The sequence below is a fragment of the Phyllostomus hastatus genome, unplaced genomic scaffold (genome assembly GCF_019186645.2).
Source record: "Phyllostomus hastatus isolate PE091 unplaced genomic scaffold, TTU_PhHast_1.1 phas_scaffold_585, whole genome shotgun sequence".
Lineage (NCBI taxonomy): Eukaryota > Metazoa > Chordata > Mammalia > Chiroptera > Phyllostomidae > Phyllostomus > Phyllostomus hastatus.
In genome coordinates, this window is record NW_025334037.1 from 13,953,692 (window position 1) to 13,976,607 (window position 22,916).

Here is a 22,916-nt window from a genome sequence, read left to right on the forward strand (position 1 = left end):
GAAAAAATATCTCTTGATCATTTTTTGCTCCTTTTTTCTTAACATAGAAATTATATTATACTGTTTCGTTTTTTCTTTTTCTTTGCTACGTCTCTTTCTTCACATGCTTCCTTTAAAAATAATAGTGCATGTTGATAAAAGGTAACTGTAAGAAATGAGAGATGATCATGATGCGTATATCTGAAACCATATCATTGCTGAAATATAATATCAAAATATTTGCTTGATTTTTAAATGACATTGAAACAAATACAATTTTCTTTCTTTTGCCAGAGTGTCACTTGTGTCTTGGGAACTGTAGTAGGCAGAACTTAGAGTGGCCCCATTTCACACTGTGTACGTCTGGGATCTGAGACTTGCTTCTAGCAAACAAAATATGGCAAAGAGGATGAAATGTGATGGGGTAATGTCGCTCTTGACATTGTGATTATTACTCCTTGTGTGTGGGGGTGTGTATATATATATTCATCTTTCTATCACATGAGAGGGACTTAGACTTTTCTCTCTTCTTGGTTTGAAGAAGTGAACTGCTGTGCTGTGAACTGCCTATAGAGAGGGCCAGCTGGTGAAAACCTGCAACTCTAGGAGTTGAGAGCATCCTTCAGCCAACTGCGAGCAAAAAAAAAAAAAATAAAATACAAGGGAACATCAGTCTTACATCCACAAGGAAACGAATTCTGCCTATAACCTGAGGGAGCTCAGATGTAGGTTTTTTTCTATTTATGCCTCTGATAGGGCCACAGCCTAGGTGACACCTTCATGGCATCTTTCTGAGAACCTCAGCCAAGGACCGAACTAAGCCATGCCCAGACTCCAGTTCGATGGAACTGTGAGATAATAAATGTGTGTTCTTTTAAGTTAATTAAGTGTGTGTAATTGGTTACACAGAATTGGAAAACTGATACCAGCCCTGAACATCAGTTTGCATTTTACTTATTCATGTATACAAATGGTGGCTCACACGATTCCAGTGGCTAATCTGCTGGATTAGAGACAATTCACTTCCAGAGCAGTTTTCTCAGTCATTTGACTTGCATTTCTGAGGAGTTTCTATGAATGAAAGCAAACTGGCTTGAATCTTTTAAATAGGAGGAAAGATACCATTTGTATAACTTGATTTATAAATATAATAATTGCCCATCTTCCTTTCTCTATAATATGGTCTCAAAATTTTTAACTCTCTCTCAAAAGTGTTTTTAAAAGTTATAATATGAGAGAAATCAACTACTCATGAGCTTTGGGGAAAACAGAAACCTCCTTCCAGTTTAATAAGACCCTTCTCTAGATACCAGTTACTATCTAGACAGCTTTAACATGTAAGTTTCCTTATCTATAAAATGGAACTAATAACAACAGAGGTGCTGTGTTGCTCATAAAGTAATAACTACATGTAACAATTTTTATTGTGGTGGTGGTTATTATTAGCAGCAGTAGCAAAATCAATATCATTCTCCTAAGGAAAAGTCCTAATAAGGGACAGAAAGCTGTCTTTCAAGAAAGGAATAGAGTGGAGAAATGCTGAAAACATTTACATAGTAGTTAATATTTAATAAATATTTTAAAGAAATGTAAAGGTATTTCAATATACACTAGAGCTCTACCATCATTTGTTTAATTGGGCATTCATTCACATTGTATGTGAATTACAAAATAGAAAATAATATTCATGCCATCTCTATGATGCTGTTTCATACTAGCAATATATATTTTTTATATTAGGAAAAGCCATCTTAACAAAATCCACTCCAAAGGTATGTTAATGTTACAAATCTACTATCTGCAGCTTCTTGCACATTTATCATGAGACTGAGCTGTTTATGTTGCCTCCATATCCTGTTCCTTAAATAAATTAAACAGGTTTCCTTTTCAGCTAATTACACAATTTTAAAGGAGAGAAAAAAAAATCTTTGACACCTGTGATAAATAATCTAGCCTCACAAATAACACATCTGAAAAATGGATCTGGCATTCCATGGGAAATAGCTCTGGCATTCTAAACTATAACTCATGGATGTTTTGAACATTTAGGTCCTAGAAAAAAGTTATTTATTAAAATTGAAGGTTTTGAAAATGGTCTTTTTCCCCTGATAATTTTTCCATGGACTAATAATTCAGAGTGTTTTGTTTTCTTAGGCTCTGGAAAATTAAGAAGAGAAGGAAAAATAGGAAAACATAATCTTAAGTCTAGAATTATTTCTGTGCAAGGCTAACAGCTGTGTTTCTAATTACACAGAGGGAGGCCTTACGATGACCATTTCCAAGTATTTAGCGAATGCCATTGGAAACTACAAAAGTGTATTATTTTTAATCCATTTGGTTATTGGGCAATATCTTTTTTCATAATAACAATAACACGTTCCAGTTATAAAATCACTATACATGTATTCCCGACAATGTATTCTCTATAATATGGTCTCAAACCATATGTGTGGTTTTCTATGCATATAAAGAAAGCAGATAAAAACCACCAACAATACCATCGTAGACATACTCTTTAAGTACATTTTCACACCTTTATATGAACTCTCTACTTCTCCCCAACACATAAACATTTATTATTAATATGAGATTATAATAAAGGTGATATTTTAAAAACAGGTTTTATACTTTATAGTACGTTGTGTTGACGTACAGGTCAATGAACACAGGTCTTAATGGTTTTCATGGCTGATAACTAACCCATATATGGCCACTCTAGAACTTACTCTGAAGTTCCTTCCAGATAACTGCATTGTAAATAAAGACTGTTGTGATTGTTTATTTAGTAAAAACTTCTAAAAGTAGAGTTGAGAGAATGTTTTGGTAAATTTTTGTTACATAAACTGTTGTCAAATTACTCTGCAAAAAGCTATAATTGTTTATATCTCCTACAATTTAGGTAAGACCCATTTGGCCACACCCATGTCAATGAGGGATTTCACTCTTTTTTTAAAAAAATATTCAATCTAATAGTTTTAAGTTGATGTACAATATGTGTTAATTTTATATATTCAATTAGCTATTTGGTAAAATATCTTTATTAGTGATTAATAGTTCTTTTGAGAACTAATTATGTCATTTAGTGATTTTCTTTGTGTGAGTTTATCTTGTTCTTAGTTATAGTAAAAAGTTTATTGAAAGTCAAAGTTATTTGATCCTTATTTTGCCTTGATTGCTACAAATATTTTTTCCAGCTTTTTATCTGTAATGTATTTTTTACATTTTTATTTTCAGTACTTCTGCTGTATGGAAATTATACATTCTATTTTATCAATTGCAATTTAAAAATGTAGTCTCTGCTGTTGTTGTAGTAAACTTAGAAAAAAATTGTTTCCAGACCTTTAATAATAATATAGTAAAATATATTTTATTTTTTAAATAAAATATTACAGTCTTAAATTTATCTGTGATATGTTTTATTTCATGCATGATGTGAAATTCTGTTCTTTTTCAAAGTGATTATCCAGTTTTCTAAATGCCATTAATTGAAATAAAATCTTTTTTTAGACCATTTATCTTTTTATTGATCTATTTATTCATTTTGTCATCATCTGGTTCATTTGTTAAGAGTAACATATGATTTAATAGTTGGTAAGACAAGTCCTCAGGTAATTTTTCCCACTTCACTTGTTTATCTTTTTGACACACATATACTTTACTCTAGGTTTCTGGCATATTCTAATGATAATCTTCAATATTCAATGCAAAGTCTTTTCATGAAAGTTGGGAATGAAAGGTAAAGCAAACAAGAACAATCCAACAGATGGTGGTAAACTACAGGGTCTAGAAGTGGCATAAAAAGTAGAGTGATCCATTCTGATAAAGTGAGGAGGATAGCAGAAGGCTTTACAGAAAAGAATGAAAGCTGGGCGGGTTTTGAGGGACAAATGTGAATGGTCAGGCAGATAAAAAAGGTCAAGGAAGGGCAGTCTGGGAAGAAAAAAGCTTTTCTTGACCTTTTCAGGAAGAAAAACACTTCCTCTCTGGATGTGTGTGCATGCAAAGGATTTTCTCATATTTCCATTACAATCACAATTAACATTTATTCAGAATTTATGACGTGCCAGAACTTGTTTACATAATTTCTAAGCATAGAATAATTGATTCTCTCAACCGCCTATCACATAGGTACTATTATTAGCCTTATTTTTTTAGCTAAAAGCACAGAAGCACAGAGAACCTAAGTAACATGACTTAGATAACATGACTATGCTGGGAAGTGGCACTCAGGATGTTCACTCAGTAATGTGGCTTTAGGGTTCACACTGAGAAGTATTGTTCCATGCTGCCTCTTAGCATTTGTGACTGCATATACATTCAGAACCCAGCTATTACAGGTGTCTCTGTCCATTGATTCGGCAACAAGTGTGGCCTCAGCAACTGCCAAATTTGGATCTAAAATTCTCTTCTCAGACCTGACTCTTGATTTCATATTGCAAACAAATTATAGACATTGCCATTCAATAGCTTGGAAAACCTTGTATTGGTTCCTAATATTAAACTTATTATCAGCCTTCCTACATGCACTCTTCTTAAATATGTCCTCTTTCTCAATTAATGCCTCCATCATCTTTTGTGTTGCATAAGCTAGAAATCTGTGGTCATTTTTGTGTCTCATTTCTGCTTCTCATATTCCCTATCCATTGGCTGTTGCCAACTCCTCAGCCTACAGGTAAAAAGTTCATGCTGCTGCTCTATATGGAGCTAAGAGTCTCCATAGCTGTGGGGTGGCTTTTCTGGCCTTAATATTTCCCTCAATGAAGGTGAAGTATTCCATAGAAACCTTTATCCATTGGCCTGTCAGGTATAGTTAGAACAGACAGTTTTAAGTTTTTTAACTGGCCTCCTAGCCCATGACATTCACAGTACAAAAATGCCATTAATTTATCCAATACATATTTATTCAGTACATAGTATGAAGCACTGCTTTAGGTATGGAAACCTATCACTATCTCTTAAAATTAGGAGAAAAAAGTCTATAGTCAGAATGGAAAGGGCATAGAACCATAACTAACCAACCATAGAACTGGTTAGTTCCTCAATCTACTACTTTACTAGTTATGTGACTGCAAGCACATTACTTATTATAACTACTTTCGATAAGTGGTTGAAAGAAAAAGATAACGTAGAAGCTGTGAAAGTGCTTAAGTTATTACCCAAGAATGAATATTCCTTGAAATTTGCCTCATTTCTCCTCACTCTAGATAACACCTCAATGAACCATGATTTTCTGTAGAAAGTTGCATCTTGAAGGCTATAAACAATAGCTATAATAAGGCAACACTCTACTAAACATTTTTTATATATCCTAAGGCACTGTACCTAGAAAATCACCCCTTTTAATATTACAACATCCTGATGAGGTGTGTAGCACTGTCCTCAATAAGTGAATGAGGACAGGAAGGCTCAGAAGAAAAGAGAGGGAGAACCAGGATTTGACCATGCTCTATCAGGCTTCAAAACACACATTCTTTGTCCTATAATTTGCTGCTTAAAAAACTTTTCAAAAGAAATGTAGCAAAATAAATAAATAAAAAATGTAAGTCACACACAATGTATAAAATCTCACCATAAATGTCTTACTCTGGGAAATTCCAATACAGACAGAAATACACCTACTCCCCTAACCCAGGTCCTAAGCAGGACAGAAAAAAATGTCATCTATTTAACTGGAGCTCTTGGAGATGAGCCTAAGTGGGTCAGTTGCAGAGCCAAAGGCATGCCATTCATTGCTCATGCTCCTTTCTTTCTGTGGGAGGGCTGGCTTCCCCAGTGTCTACTTTAGTTTTTCCAACTACCAGATAATTTTAGGATAAATGATCCTAAGCTTCTTGGAGAGCAGAGCCAGTAAATTTCCAGAACCTAATTTAAAAAATTCTCCTGTTTAAGGGGAAGGCAATATTTAATTCTGAGGTTAGCAACAATCATAAATATTTGAGTTCATACAAGTTTCCAAAAATGTCCTGTAAATATGGAACCAATTTTAAAGCAAGAAACAAGGACTAGTTTATAAAACTATTAGCCCAAAACATCTGTGATCTATAATAGAAGAAGAGCAAGACATGAGTAAGACAGAAGATACAATATGTAGGGTTGGAAACACAGAGGAAGATAAACACAGGTAATTTGGAAGGAGTGTTTTGTCTTCTCAGTGATGTTTATTTGTTTTGAATATTTACTCATAAAGACTAGGGTTTCCATTTTATTGTAATGTCTTCCAGACAGATGCTAATAAAAAATCAACATGACAGATTCTTACTTGCTGGGACCACTGATAGCCAATAAAAATAAGTGTTTGGATTATTTTATAATTTTTACTATCCCAATTAATTCAATAGCCTCTGATTTTATACAAGAATTGGAAGGCATAGACTAAAGAGATGACACATTTAAATTTCAGAATGAACTTGGGTCAAGGTGCCCTTCAAGATAAAGACCTATATGAGATCACACACACACACACACAATCCAGTTCATGATTCACAAGCATGAGCTTTATCTTATTAAGCCTTGTAGCAGAGAAAAAGAAAATTCATAAGGGGAAAAAAAGAAAACTCATAGACACAGACAACAGTGTGGTGACTACCAGAGGGAAAGGGGAACAGGGGAGGTAGAAGAGGGTATAGTGGAAATACATGGTGATGGAAAGAGACTTGACTTGGGGTGGTGAACACACAACACAATATACAGATGATGTGTTATAGAATTGTGTAACAGAAATATACATATTTTTATTAACTAACATCACCCAATAAAATTTTTAAAGTAAATAAATACATTTTGTAGGAGATATAATCCTAAATTTGCTTCAAATACACAAAAATAACAGAATTTGTTAAATATCATTATGGCACAAATAAACCCATTTCCCCTTCACTTAGAGACCCATTAATGTGTTCTGAGGCTCTAACCTCAGTGCCAGATATATTTTTACTAATGTAATAGAGATAGGGAATTTTGGAGATAAAAAGAAAGTTAGCAAATGGACTATCACTCCTTTATACAGATGAGGGGAACAGCACCCAAAAGACATTTGCTGTGAGTGATGTGGTTGGTTTGTTTCAGAATAAGAACTAGAGACTAGGGGTTTTGACTTTGGGGAAATATGTAGTAAATTTGACAAACTTGTTTGTTTAATTATTCAAATATAAATAACACGTATACTTCCAGGGACTATGCTAGGTTACTGTTCAGAAGAGAGCAAAACAGACTTGACACCTGGTGTCATTAACATTATAGTCTACTAAGAATTACAGAAAAAAACAACAAGCATAATCATACAAAGAATCAAATACTTTAAAACTGTTACATGTACTATGAAAGAAAAGATTTGGGATGCTTGAAGTCATATTTTAAAAAGATTTCATTTAGATCCAGAGAACAGAGTCAGAAAAGACCTTTCTGAGTAAATGACACAATCAACAACTTAAAGAACCGTGAGCTCTGAGGTGCATGGACACTATAGGAAGTGGAGCCAGCATGCTAAAAGGCTCTGAGGCGTTAAAGAGGTGGATACATTGGAACAAATCAGAGGAGGTCAGGGTTCAGAAATGTAGTGAAGGAGGGAAGGAGAAGAGGGCCATGAGGCCATGAGGTTTGGATGAAGGCTGCTAAGAGAAGGGCATTGTAAGTTATGTTACTAATTTGTCTTCTAAAAGCCAGGAGGAAGCCATTGAAGATTTACAAGCAGAGCCTAATTTCTAGGCCTAACAGGGCCTAATTTCTATTTTAAACAATAGGCCTAACAGGGCCTAATTTCTATTTTAAAAAGAGCGTTATCTTATATTGTTGAAATTAGCTCAAAGGAGCTAGTTGAAGAGAACTGGTATTACTGATTTAGAGTATGTTAATGGTGGAAATGGTGGAATGTGCACAGACTTAAGATCCCTTTGGATGATATAAGCACAAGAGGACTTGCTTATTGATCTGATGTGGGAAGAGGTGCCATAGAAACAACTCCTGGTTTGGAACTTGGGCATCTAGTTATATGAGGGTGTCATTATTGATGTGGGAAGCTGGATAAGAAACAAGTTTCTGTGAGCAGGTGGGAGGTGGGGAGAAAATAAGAGTTTAGAGGTCAATGATTGACCCATTAAACCTGCACTGGCACATGGAGATGTAAGAATGATAGTCAAACACGGACAGAAGACAGTTGTGAAAATAAAATATTTATGAGTTCTTGGCATGCAGGTAAATTTTAAATCTATGTGAATGGATCAAGTTATTTAAGCAGAGTGGAAGGTGAGGTGGGAAGACAGGTCAGAAACTTGGAGGGATTCCAACATTTAGTACTCTGGCAGAGAATAATAAACTGGCCAAGATACAAAAAATATAACACCAAAGTAGAAAGAAGAAAAAATAAGATATGGTACTGTTATGGAAACCAAAAGAATACAGGCATTTTAGACCAATGCTTCCAATATGTTTGTACATACTATATTAGCACAGAAGTTTAAAGAGGAGTACCTCTTTAAACTTTACCTGGTATAAAATGGACGTGTGACCTTGGGCAAATAATTAAAATTTTATCTCTAAAATAAAAATAATAACTTCCTCTTATCTATTAGATCATGATGGACATTAGAAAAATATGCAAGAAACATTGTGTAAACTGTCAATTGTTATACGTATGTAAGCTTTTTTCATAAACAAAACCAGAAGTATTTATTTTAATTTACTACTAATTTCTACAGATTTTAGTAGTTATTAAGATATGTAATGCTACTAATAATCATGAGTATAAATTACATTATCAGGATTTATTAGATTACCACTTTTTAAAAGATTTTGTTTATTTATTTTTTAGAGAAAAGGGAAAGAAGGTAGAAAGAGAGGAGAGAAATATCAATTAGTTGCCTCTCACATACACCCTGTCTGGGGACCAGGTCCTCAACCCAGGCATGTGCCTGTACCAGAAATCGAACTGGCAACCTTTCTCTTTGTGGGAGGATGCTCAACTAACTGAGCCACACAGGTCAGGGCAGGATTACCACTTTTTGTGTGTGCATGTGGTGGACTTAAGTGACCAGTAAATATAGTATTTCATTTCATCAGTAGGATGTCTCTATGTTGTGTACCCCAAAGACAAAACAGGAAACAAGAAGCTAAGGGAATGGAAAAATTTCTGTTAAAGGCTGAATTCATCCACCATGAGTATGGGTACTTGTTAGAGGTCACAAATTAAACTAAAACTAATGAATTAATATACTCTTCTTCAAAGTTGCTTTTCGTTCAGTGGTTAATTAAGTCACATGGAAAAAAGTTTTTTACTGCTAATAATATTAGCGAGGCCTTCTGCTCAAGGCTGACATCCTCCTTTATCTTCGGGATGTTTTCTTCACCTTCCCCCATGTCCACCACGAGGAGTTGGTCAGGACTACAGTCACTCTGAACAACCAAGATTGCTGTGCAAGCACACCATCTCTTCTCCTGGAGGGGCAAGAACAGGCATACCCTTCCTGTTCCAGCAGAAGAGGAGTCCAGACACCCTGGTGGTTGCTGAGATCTGGGAATGGAAGTGAAAGCAGAAAATTACAAATTCCTGGTCAGGTTTGATCTGAAGTCAGAGGCTGGTTCAGTGACAGACACAGTTAAGAAAAACTCTGTACTCAGGAGATCCACTTTAGCCTTGTAAACCATAAAGATTAATTTTATTAGGTCTTGAAAGCTGTTAAATTTTGTGAGTTTCTTATTAAAAAGTGGTTTGGCACCATGTTACTTTGAAGCAGTTATTAAAGGTAATTTTGATATTGGGTAGAGGCAGAAAATGAGTAGAGCCATGGACGGCGGTGTTCAGCAGGGTGGTGTTCAGCAGGATGGGAGACATTGAAAGAAGCGATGAGAGATCCCGAAGAAACTCAGAAGGCAGCATGAGTAGGAGCCTGGAGTCCTGAGTTGTCTTTCTGGCTCAGCCTAAATTAACCGTAAAAATGATTCATGTCCTCCTGAGTACAATGAGATGTTGTTATTCTTCTACATAGTATATGTGAAACTACCTTTACATCTCCCAGCTGGTCCTCTCTCTGACCGACAGCCTTCGGTCATGTTTCCCAAATTTTAGGAGAAAGCAAGGCAACTTGGAGCTCCCAGGAGAGGCAGAGATGAAGATACTGTGGTGTCAAACTCAACCCTTTCCTAAGGTGATTGGTGTTATCCTAAGATTGTGTTGTGTAAACATAAATCACACTGATGTTGAGACTATAGCTGCTTCAAATGGAGAATCAGCAATTGACTCTGCCTCAGGTTTTGACTGTTTTATGTCAGGAATTTTTAATGATGTAATATGGAAAGTAACTTTTTTACAGAGCTGTTCTTCCAGGATGGAAGAAAACAAACTGTGAAAAGAAGATATAATTTAGTGAAGAAATATAAGCTTATGAATTCTCATCCTGTGGAAGTGGGAATTGTCAGATGACATAAAAAGGCAGCCAAGGGGAGATAAAATACCCATTTGAACACTGCTGCATTCCTCATCATTGAAATTCTCAAGAAAATAGTTATAAGTGGTTTCCTAGCCCTTAACAAAAATAAACAGTTGTACTAAGTGATTTTGAATCCTCTGGGGTTACTGATGACTTTGCCAATTACTCTATTTACTTTAATAATGACCAAATGAAAGATCCAGCCAAGACAGGGGCTTGGAATAAAGGCTGGCGTATTAAAATGGTCAAATATCTGCTTGTTCCTGTCTTCACATTGCAGCATTTTCTGGTGGTACTTGGGGTTATCTGAAAGGAAGAGTCATGGGTATTGAAGAAATAGTTGCATTCACTGGTTTAGAAAGGAAGAGCTTGAAAATTAGTTAGTAGAAAACATATTCTAAAACAGAGGTTCTCGAAGTGTGATCCCCGATACCACCAGCACCTGGAACATTGTTTAAAATGCTCATTCTTAGGCCCCACCCAGACCTCCTAAACCAGGACCTAGCAATCTGTGTTTCACAAGCCCCGTTGAATAGGATGCCAATAAAATTTTTAAACAATTTAGAGGAATAAATTTTCCATTTCACTGGAATGAATTTTCTTTATTTTGTTGCCAGGAAATAGCAAAAAAAAAAAAAATAGCTGTTTCTGCTCATCTTTATGGCCCTGTTCTTGGCCGTTGAGTTTTGGGAACTTTTTCTAAGACCATCAAGTTAGTATACGGCACAGCCAAGCACTGTACCTAGGTCATCTGAGTCCACGCCCCATGTTGTCCCATTCCATCACCCACTCCCATGGGCTGCCTGAGCTCCACAACATGCATGGAGAGATAGTTCCCAAATTTTCACTTATCACGTGAGAAAACTAGCTACAGAGTGGTTTAGTGGCTTAACGAAAAACCAGAAAGAGAGCAGTGATGCCAGGACCGTGATAACAGCATGAGGGACCTAAGATATGGGTTGATTTATGAAATTCCTCCCCTGGAAGGGATTTTGAGAAGCCACACAATCCCTATGTTGCACATGCTTTTTATTCCACCTAAAGTACATTTCCTGCTCCTCTCTGCCTGGATGATGCGTGGTCAGAGAAAACTTTCTTTGGGAAGCTCTCCCCTAGTAACACCAGACTAGACACCCCTCAGCACCCTGCTTGTTTCCTAGCACCTTGCACTAGTGTTGCTTGTCTATTGTCTGATAGGAAGCCTGAGGCCCAATCTTTTGTAATCAACAGTGCGGCTCCAGAATTACTGAGCATAACACCTAGCATATCACTTCTTTTTTTGATTAATATATTCTGGATAAGTACATTTGTAACTCATATTATCATATATCTGCTCTTGTTCTGAGCAAATATTATGCATAAAAATAATTGTTTTGAATGAATGTAAAGACCTCAAAACATCTTCCAGCATCACACAGGCTTGCCTGCTGGGAAATCCAGCTTTCTGCTAGATAGCAGTATCTTTTGTTAAGGGTTACCTTATTTCCCTTTTCTGACATCAGCAAAGATGGAGAACATGTGAGCTCTAGTAATGGTAACTACTCATACTGTCATATTTGAGTTATTTGTTGGCCATCTCTTTATCACATGGTTCAGCTTCCATTCTTTTCTGGATCTTTTCATGTATTCTATTTCCCTCATTATTTTGGAATTGCTTGCTATACACCCTAGACTAGTCACTTAACTTTTGACCCTCAATTTCTTCAACTGGAAAGTAAGAATGGTAGTAAGGTTTTCATGTATTTGCTAACACTAAATTAGATGATGTATGTGAAAATAATTTGCATGGTGACTGGCACATAGCAATTGTTTCAGAATTATTTATTATTATTATTTTCTTTTACTTCTTTCTTGTGAGTGTATATCCAGAGCTATTTAAGTAGCGGCTACGTGGAGTCACTTAGTTCCTTACTGAGTCTTCAAGGTAATGTCCATAGATCACCTTCTATTTCATGGTGGTGTTTAAGTGAAATTTTCTAATCCAAGATCCTTAGATTGTCCTAAATTTTACTTTCCCAGGTTTCAAGGGATACTCCTTAAGCCTGTATCCTAGAATTTTGAAACTAAATCTTTGACCTTCAACATTAGAATAGAATTTGGAGATGGTGAAGAACCCAGAGTTGCTGAGGAGTCAATCTAGGCAAGCAGACAATAAATTTGGTTCTTATTCTGTGGCCAAAATCTTAGGTGGATAGTAAGGCTCAAAACAGATAATGACTCTAGGAAGTTCCAAGGTTTGAATCTATTACAGACACAGCTACTATAAACACTTGTGTGCAAATTTCCATGTAAAAGTAAGTCTTCAGTTCTATGAGATAAGTGCCCAAGAGTCCAACAGATAGGTCATATGGTAAGTACATTTTTAGTTTTGAAAAGAACTGTCAAATGATTTTTCACAGTAGTCAAACAATTTCATCAATGTATAAGTAATCCATTTTTTGTGCATCCTTGTCAACATTTGGTGTTATTTTTCATTTTAGTCATGTCATTTTTAACTGATTAAAAAGTACATTAATTTTACCCACCCATTTTAAGTTGTTTTTCAATGCCATACTTTCTAAGCAAAATATTTATTGAACAATTCCCTCGTAAAGAAGTCAATCATCCCCTAGAGTCTTTTGATCAAAAGTGGAATTTTGCCCTGGCAGGTGTGGCTCAGTTGTTTGGGCATTGTTCTGCAAAGAGAAATGTAGCCAGTCCAATTCCCAGTCAGGGCGCATGCCTGGGCTGCATGGTCAGTCCCCTACAGGGGCACATACAACAGGCAACCAATTGAAAAGCCACGTGTTTCTCACTCGTATGGATATTTCTCTTCCTCTATTTCTTCTTCCCTTCCCCTCTCTCTAAAAATAAATTTTTAAAAATATTTTTGAAGTGGGATTTTCAAAATTATGTCACATAAAAACATTAATATAAAATAATTAAAAATTAATGAAAACAGAGCACTGTGTCAAGAAATAATTTTCCCTAAAGCTTTTTGGTAAATTCCTCAATGATTTAAAACCTGATTTTTTGAAATTATACTTTGGTTTTACAAATTCCCCATCTCATGAAAAAGACATGCATATTATAATATAAAAACTAATTGAGTAAATTCCTTATATAAAAAAGAAATATATCAATCAGTGAAGATGGTAGAGGAAGTTTTATCCCAAACAAAGAAGCTATAAAAGAATAAGAGCAACTAAATTTCTTAGTGACAAGACACAGAAAAATAGTATAAAGGAACAGTGACTATCTTCCTGGGGCTTGACTGAGTCCAAAAAGTCACACACAATTACAAACATAAGTTATAACCTCATGCTTTCTGAGAATCAATTCAATGATAACTAAGGTTGTTAAACTAGTAAATAATCTCCGTGGCTGGGCACATGACCTGGCTGAAATTAATCACTAATTACTGCCTAGCTCTTAATTCACCGCTGTGATTCATATTAAAACCCAACAGCACAATGGCAATAGCAGGCTAAACAAAATCAAAATGACTAGAGAATGAAAATGGGGTGCACCCTCGAATCCAGTATCTTTCCCTTCTCTAATTGGTCCCTTCAATTTGGTTGGACTCCAGCCAGTGACTGAAGGCTTATTAATAGGGTTCAGCAGCCTGAATTACAAATTCTGGGATTCATGCTTTATTTTGTCCTATGATATTGCAAATTGCAGAAAGCCAAGTGCAAAGTGGATAGGACTAGGACTCAGAAGTAAACATTTCTACTGCACTGGGTCAAGTTCTAGAACTGCAGTGTTCTATATGGAAGCTGGTAGCTATATGTAGCTATTTAACATAAATATAAATTAACTACCAATTAAAAGAAAATTAGGTGCAGAAGCTACATTACAAATGTTTAATAAACCAGATTAAGTTAAAGGCTAATATTTACAAAGAGACATAAAACATTCCATTATGTCTAAAATTTTATGGATAGCACTGTTCTAGACAGAGGTGGAAATACAAGGAATATGATGGAGAATCAAAAGAGAAAATTTGGAATAAAACAATATGCAAAGATCCTGGCAACAGATGCCTGCAATAAACTAGCAGAAAAATAATTCTTTATTAAGACCTTTTCATTAGTTTATATTTTTCCTTGCATATTCAGAACCACAGGATTGAGACTCAAGGACAGGACTATGGTTCCTTGTAGAAGAAGTTCAGGCCAAGAGTCTAAACCATATGACATGCTCTCTAGCCTGGCTTATTAAGAAGGTTACTTAAGAATAACAGAACAAGTCAATGGCCTGATTACCAAAAGAAGGCACAGGGTAAATATACAGTCTGAGTAACAAAGCAGAAATCCAGTTATCATGCCTGAAACATAGGCAAAGTCCACAATAGTAGAAATGTAGAATTAATCACTCCTGCATTAATGTAGTGTTCCTTAAACTTTCCCTCCCATCTTTGTTTCATAAAATCACCCTTTCCAATTAATACCAGGTATCCCATCCTGGCATCATATTTTTGGCCACAATCCTACATACTACCCAATTGTTTAACTAGACTAACTCTATAAACTGCTCCTGATTCTCCTGGCTTTCACTCTAGAGTCTTGTTCGCTTTAGGATCTATCTTGCCTTTCTAATACAATGCTCAATTCTCTCTTCTTGGTTACCTCACTGAGTACTAAGGCCAATTGTCCCCTCATTTTCATTTCCTGTCCCTCAAGATCTCTAAAATAATCTCCATTTATGGGCAAAGGACCTGAGTAGACATTTCTCCAAAGAGGACATATGGATGGCCAATAGACATGAAAAGATGTTCAACGTCACTAATTATCAGAGAAACACAAGTTAAAACCACAATGAGATATCAACTCACACTGGTCAGAATGGCTATCATCAACAAATCAATAAGCAGTAAGTCCTGGCGATGATGTGGAGAAACGGGAACTCTTTTGTACTATTGGTGGGAATACAGACTGGTGCAGCCATTGTGGAAAGCAGTATGGACATACCTCAGAAATTAAACATGAATCTGCCTTTTGACCCAACAATCCCACTTCTGGGAATATATCCAAAGGATCCCAAAACACTAATTCAAAAGAACATAAGCACCCTTATGTTCATTGTAGTGTTATTTACAATCACCAAGATATGGAAGCAGCCCAAGTGTCCATCAGTAGATGAGTGGATAAAAGAACTATGGAACATTTACACAATGGAACACTAATCTGCCATAAAAAAGAAAAATTTATTCTTTGTGACAGTGGATGGACCTGGCAAACATTGTGCTAAGTGAAATGAGCCAGTTAGAGAAAGACAAATACCATATGATCTCGCTTATACGTGGAATCTAATGAACAAACTGCACTAACAAGGAAAATGGGGACAGACTCATAGATGGAGCAGGATGACAGCTGGCTGGTAGGGGAGAGGTGAAGGGGTGAAGGGATTGAGCAAAAAGGAAATAGGACTCATGGCCATGGACAATGATGTGGTGATTGCTTGGGAGAGAAGGGTATAAGGGATCTAAATAGTAATGGAAAAATACAATAATTATTAAATTAAAAAATAGAAAATAAAACAATCTCCTTTTAGTTCAACTAAATCCTAGGAACACCTTACATTAGCAACATCTTCCTACAACTTGTTGTTTTGCTCACCATCGAGGCATTCTGTTTACAACTACTTTTGTACCTCTTTTCCCATCTGGGTTCTGTGCACCATCATCAGCTCTGAGCTTGAAATGGGATTTACAACTAGCATCTCTCACATAATTTCTTACAGTCTCCCTCTATATTCCTCTATGTTTGCCCACAAAGAAATTCAGGACTTGCTTTCTGGAGACCCATCAGAATCCCTGTTAGTGGTTCTAAGCTTCAAATGAACACAGAAGCTGCCCGTGATAGGGAAATTCCTTTGGTGTGTTAAATAAAAAGGTGAAGATTTTATTAGTGTCTGTTATAGTAATTCCTATTTGTATGGGAGATCTAAATCTGCCCTTCTGAATTAAAAGTGATTGTTGGATCCAAGTACTGTGGGCATGTAAGATTATTTAAAGCAGTGGAAAGGAAATGTCAATTTCCTGGTTTGGGTGGCCATTGGGTACAAGGAAGTGTGTGTGTGTGTGCATGTGTGTAGAAAGAAAGAGGGCAATGGACACTTAGTAATCCACATTTATAATTCTAGTGGAGTCATACACACACACATATCTATATTTTAACATTTTAATCTCAAACATCTTGTGAATGTATCTAGGAGGAATGAATAACATGTGCTATTATTTAATTAGTAGAAATTATGAAAAGTTTAATTCCCTGGTCAAAGGAAATACATATTTAAAAGTGGTTTCACTAATATAGGTATGCACATTCAATGTATGAAGATATCTAGGCTACTGTAAGAGAATGGTTTGAAGCCTTGAGGCCTCCAAAGTTGTAACTTGTAGTCCTTTAGCTAGCATTGCAGAATAATCTAGAGCAAGGTTAGGCTATGATTCTTTATCAAAAAGAAGGTGCACATAGGCTGCCAGGACTCTGGGGAGGACACGTACTTCACTATCTCAGTGGATGTAGTTGGACCACAGTTCTGTCTCCTCCCTTGTTCAGACCTCCTCTACATCAAAGTAGACTTTAGACTAGCTGCTCCTAATCTTTTTAAATAGAAAACCCCCTTTCGAAACATTCACATTCTAGCAATTATACTTTGATATAAATTTTTTGAAAACACACTTTTATAAAATCACTACTTACTTGATAATGCTTTAAATTTTATTTTTACCTGGTATTACAGAAAACTGAAACATATTCAAAACTAGAAAAAGACATAAGCCCATTACCTACCTTCAATAATTACCAATTCTTGGGCAATCTTGCTTCATCTCTACCTCCATTTATTTTTCAACCTTTTCCCCTCCCTAAAAATCAAATTATGATGAAACTAGTCTTTGAAATCACACCATTTCCTCTATAAATGTTTCTGTATATCTCTATAAAAGATATAAACACTAAACATTTCAAAATAGCATTAGTTAATTTGAAAATCAATTTCTTATTGTCTGGTCACTGTTCACATGCCTTCTCATTTGTCAAAATATTATTTTATTTTTAATATGTGTTTGCTTGAATCAAGATCTAAATAAAGTGCATATGTTAGAGTGTTTTGGTGTCTGCAATCTCTTTGAGTCTAGTCATTTAATGTTATAACTGTTACAGAACAAAAAAGGGGGGGCCTGGCACGATATACTATTATTGAAAAAAAAAGCCCCCAGGTCCGTTATGTCCGCCACCAGAGGAAAGACATCTCTCAATGCGAGAGATTTGTGAAAAGGAAAGGAAATGTTTATTTAATGCTATACAGACTTAAAGTGTGACCTAATGTCTTCACCAAAATCCCAAAGTCCCTTAAAACACCCACAAACAGACACAGTCCTTCCTTCCTTATCCCTTCGCCCAGTCCAGAGTACCGTATCTCAGGAAAGGAAATAGAAGTCCATGGCTCAGGCAGTCCTCTGGTTATTCCCAGTTAGTACTCGATCTCGACTGGGAGACCTCCCTGGGTTCCCAGCACCCTCAGCTGAGTCGCAGGGATCTCTGCTAAAACCAGGCGGTGGTTCCCCCTTCTAAAGCTGCGGGGGTCCCCACTCTGGCAAAGGCACGTGGTCCTCTCTCCCCAGGCCATGGGGGTCCCCACTCTGCCAGAGCCGTGTGGTTCTCCCTCTCAGGGCTGCGGGAGTCTCCACTCTGTCAAGGCCGCGTGGTTCTCTCCCTCAGGACCATGGGAGTCTTCACTCTGCTAAAGCTGTGTGGTTCTCTCTCTAATGGCTGCTGCATCTGGGTTTAAATCCCCGCTCCAATCTTCCTCTGCAGCCCCATTTCCGACTCCTCCTACACTCAGCTTCACATGCCAGAACTCATATCCTTCCAGCTTTACTGGACTGCCATCATGAGTCTGGGCAGGCGTGGCCTCATGTCATGGAGCCAGTCTTCTCCAAGCTCCCATGCAGGCGCTGTAACTCGGGGGACCTGCCCCCAGTCACATCTTGGGGCGGAAGTTACTTCCATTCCTTTGGCTCTGAGCAAGCCACAGCTATTTAACATATCTAAGTGACCAGCCAAAGGCTATAGATATGTTAAATGACCACGCCAGAGGTTAGCTGCAAGGCTGTTGCTATGAGAAACAGCTTTCAAAGGCCCTGCTCCACGTGTCCCTTCCCCCAGACCACACCTGGGGAATGGGGGTGAAGACATCTTAAAATCTCCTGGACACCTTAAGTTCTGGACCCCATTTCAAATGCCTATTTGGGGTCACCCCTCTTGGCTGCACCCTGTAACATAACTTTATTTTTCCTTGTAATTTATATGTTGAAGAAACCAGGTTATTTAATTACTCAGAGTTTTCAACATCCTGGATTTTGATGATGAATCCCTAACGGCATTGCTCCACAAACTTTTTTGACCCTGTATTTTCTGAACTATATAGTTAGATTGAGATACCTCATCAGATCCACATTTTATATTTTGGGCACGAATAATTCTTAGGAGATATACAATGTCTAAACATCTCTGTGGTGATTGTTTTATAGATTAGAAATGCACTTTTTAAAATGTATGTTTCACCTATCACAAGCAGTTTGGCATTTCAAGGCACCAGGCAAGAGGCAAGGAGTGGTATGAGATGATATTGGGGAATCAGATGATGGTGCCTATTGAACCATGCTTCTAAGCTAGGATCTGATCCTGCAGCCACTGTGTAAGAAACCACTGATGGGTTTCGAACAAGAGTCATGTGGTGGGTTTCTGTTTTATAAATACCTAATCAACTAGTGTGAAAGTTTGCACAAGAGACAGGACCAGAGACCAAAATAACAACTAGATTTGCATATCTCTGATGGCCAGTGATGCTGAGCATCTTTTCATATGTCTCTGGACCCTCTGTATGTCCTCCTTGAAGACAAGTGCACTGTTGGTGGGAATGCAGACTGGTACAGCCACTGTGGAAAACAGTATGGAATTCCTCAGAAAACTAAAAATGGATCTGCCTTTTGACTCAGCAATTCCATTCCTGGGATTATACCCTAAGAATGTAATTCAAAAGAACCTATGCACCCCAATATTCATAGCAGCACAATTTACAATAGACAAGTGCTGGAAACAACCTAAGTGCCCATCAGTAAATGAGTGGATCAAAAAGCAATGGTACATTTACAATGTAAATGGAATACAATGCAGCAGAAAGAAAGAGGGAGCTTCTACTTTTCATGACAGCATGAATGGAACTGGAGAGCATTATGCTAAGTGAAATAGGCCAAGCAGTGAAAGACAAATACCATATAATCTCACCTATAAGTGGAACCTAATCAACAAAACAAACAAGTTAGCAAAATATAACCAGAGACAAGGAAATAATGAACAAACTCACAGTAACCAGAGGGAAGAGGGATAATGGGGGAAATAGGGGAAGGGCCATCAAAGAACATGTATAAAGGACACATGGACAAAGCCGAAGTGTGTAAGTAGAAGGATGGGAGGAGGGGATGGTTTGGGTGAGGGGGGAGGGTGGTAGGAAAATGGGGACAACTATGCTTGAACAACAATTTTAAAAAGTAAAAAATAAATATAGCAAATAATATATTTATAATAAATAATAAATATGTGTTATATATTATAATATACAATATATATTAATATATATTTTAATAATAAATAATAAATATATTTCTAATATATTTATTTATAAAAATAAATATATTAGAAACCACTATAGTAGTTTAATTGAAAAATGAGTTTAATTGAGTAACATGACTATACAAATAAATTAGTAGGTACTCTATAAGTTTTCTAGTTAACCTACTTTATTCTGTGTGGATGGATACCGGCCAGCAGTATCCATCTCGGCTGCAGATGTTCGTCAACACGTGAGAAAAACATACACAGAGACAACCAGGTCCTGTGGGGGAATAGGAACAGCAGGGCCACCCTCTCTCCTGGAGGGCGCCTTGACCACTCCTCACTCAGGGAGCGCGCCGCTTGGCCACCCTCCCTGGTGGGGAGAGTGCGCCATTCCCCCTCCGGAGAGGCTTTTTATTGGTTTCGTTTGAATAAGAATTCAGGTAAAAGCTCATTACTCATTGCCAGGAAGAAAGGATCAAACAATAGATAACAGGGAAGTCTGAGGGCCTACTTTGAGTCAGGGTCAAAGAGCTGTAAAACTTTAAAGAACAAACTTACTTATTCCTTGGACACTTGCCATTCAACTGAGAGCATTCTAAACAAAGAAGGTTTCACAGGATTTTACATATTCTTTCTTAGGCCTGATCACCTGGGGAACCTGCCCTTTCCAGCACAGGGCTGCACCACCCTGTCATTGTTTCAGGCTTAGGTGGAGCAAGGGAACAATGGCAACCAAGAGATAAGGAGATTTTCTCCCAGATGATGAGGACTCAGGCTATGTCAAAGCCGAGGAGCAAGGGTCCATCACCCCCTTTTGCTGTAGCCCCCAAAGTCCTTTCTTGGGGGCCTCCCACGTGATCGTGCCTGTCTTAGATCATTCCCCCCTTGAGGAATCTTACCCGTCATTGGCTAACTGACCAAGCTTTGAGGTTCAGTTATGAATGAAGCAGCAGAAGCAGTGCTCCTGCCAGGGAGATAAGCTGTTGTCTCCTTGCTGGCTTGCAGTCCAAGGCCACTCCCTCAGCCTTAGCCTAGGTGGGGGTTACAGCTTCTGATACCAGGCAGGGTGGTTCCCAACAATTCTGGATTTACTCCTCAACACTCTTTTAAAAATACAATTCAAAACCAGCCAATAACTTTCAGATTGCTGAGTCTAAAACCCTCTATCCAAGCCTCATCTAGATGAATGATACTGTAAGTAAAGAGAGATGTCAATGTACATTTAGGAAATGCTTCCTCTCACTAAAGCCACATCACCCTGCATCATCTCCATGGTACAGAAGAACAACAAAGGACTATTTCCAACTGGGTTACAGTGAAGCATAAAAGGTGCAGCAAATACCTTCATACCAAGTCACAATTCAACCAATCAAATCAAGAGAAACTGGGGGAGACAAAAGCTCTGAGGAATAATAAATAAGTCAGTTACATTTCTGATCTCAAAAAAAGCCCAACCTGAGGAAAAATAAGAAGGTAAAACTAAAAAATGTATGTGTTTTAGATTAGAGTACTAGTCCTACGAACTTTTATTTAAAAAGGCTAAAATGTTTGCTAAGATCTGAAAAAAATAAAGAAATGCTTCTCAGAAGTAGATATACTACTGCGCTGAAAGGGTGAAGTCAGATAGATGGAAAAGATGGAGGGGAAAGTTCTAAGTCAGAAAAGTTTGGTCATGGAGATAAAAATGCAGTACTGAAGGCACTTATACGTGTATTCATCTGACTAGAATGAGAGTTCCCTTTGGGTGTAGAGAAAGATAAAAGTCGAATAAACAAGATAATCCTAGATTAGAAATGTTGGAATGAATAGTTTGGACTTGATCTACCAGGCACAAGTGGTTTAAATTTTAAGATTAAATTGAAAGGATAGATTGAGGGTAGAGACAGGACATAGACTTGGAAATCAATTCAGAGATTAATAATTAATCATTTAGGCCCATGTAGAGTGGTGACTGTGGGAATAAGCAAAGATAGATACATATTCTAAAATAAGAAATACAATATTTTCAAAGTAAAAAAACTTTGAGTACATTATATAAAATATAAAATTGAGAGATTTTCTAATTTAAGACTTCTCTATTCCCTCTCTGTAGCCTAATATGTAAAGCATAAAAGACTGAATTTTTCCATAGGTACAGATTTAGAAAATATTTTGGAACATCTATGGTTTTTATTTGATCTTTTTCTCTTTGTTTAAAAGAAGAACTTGAGTAAAGTAGACTGCTTCTCACATGAAAAAAATATTGTTCTGCATATAAAGAAAAAATCCATCTCAAAATTGAGAAGCCAGATATGTAATTTGAAATTGGCATAGCTTCTTTCATTTTTTTTTTTGGCTCGAATCGTTATATGGGACTCTTACTGTGTGCTACTAAAGCCCTACATGCTTGTCCAAGGTTACCCAGCAAGCTAATGGAATAAATGGGATTAGAACATGAGTCTATTGGATCTCAGTCTGATGTTCTTTCCACTACGTGCTCACACCAAAAAGGATGCCAATTTATTTCTTGGCTGAATTACACTGAGGAAAAAAAATGTGCAGTTCACTTGAGGGCCCCTTCAGAAAATCTCTCATTCGATGATGAAGCTTTCAGATGGAATGGCATGACTAATAAATGCATCAACCTTAACCCAGTAGGAACTGTGTTGGGACCCAAAACAGTGGTCTCAGCTACACACACATGCAAATACCAGCCTTCATCTACAAAGTAAGTTTAGACTGAAAGTATTTCAAAAAGTAAGAATAGAAAGAGTGTAACTCTTAAAGATTTTTAAAAAATACTGAAATTAATGTGAAAAATGTACCTGCCTCTTTTGTCAATGGCAGAGGCTGAGATAGAATTCCACTACTATAAATAATATTGCAATAATACAAAGTCTATCAATAACACTTGTGTCTTACCTAATAT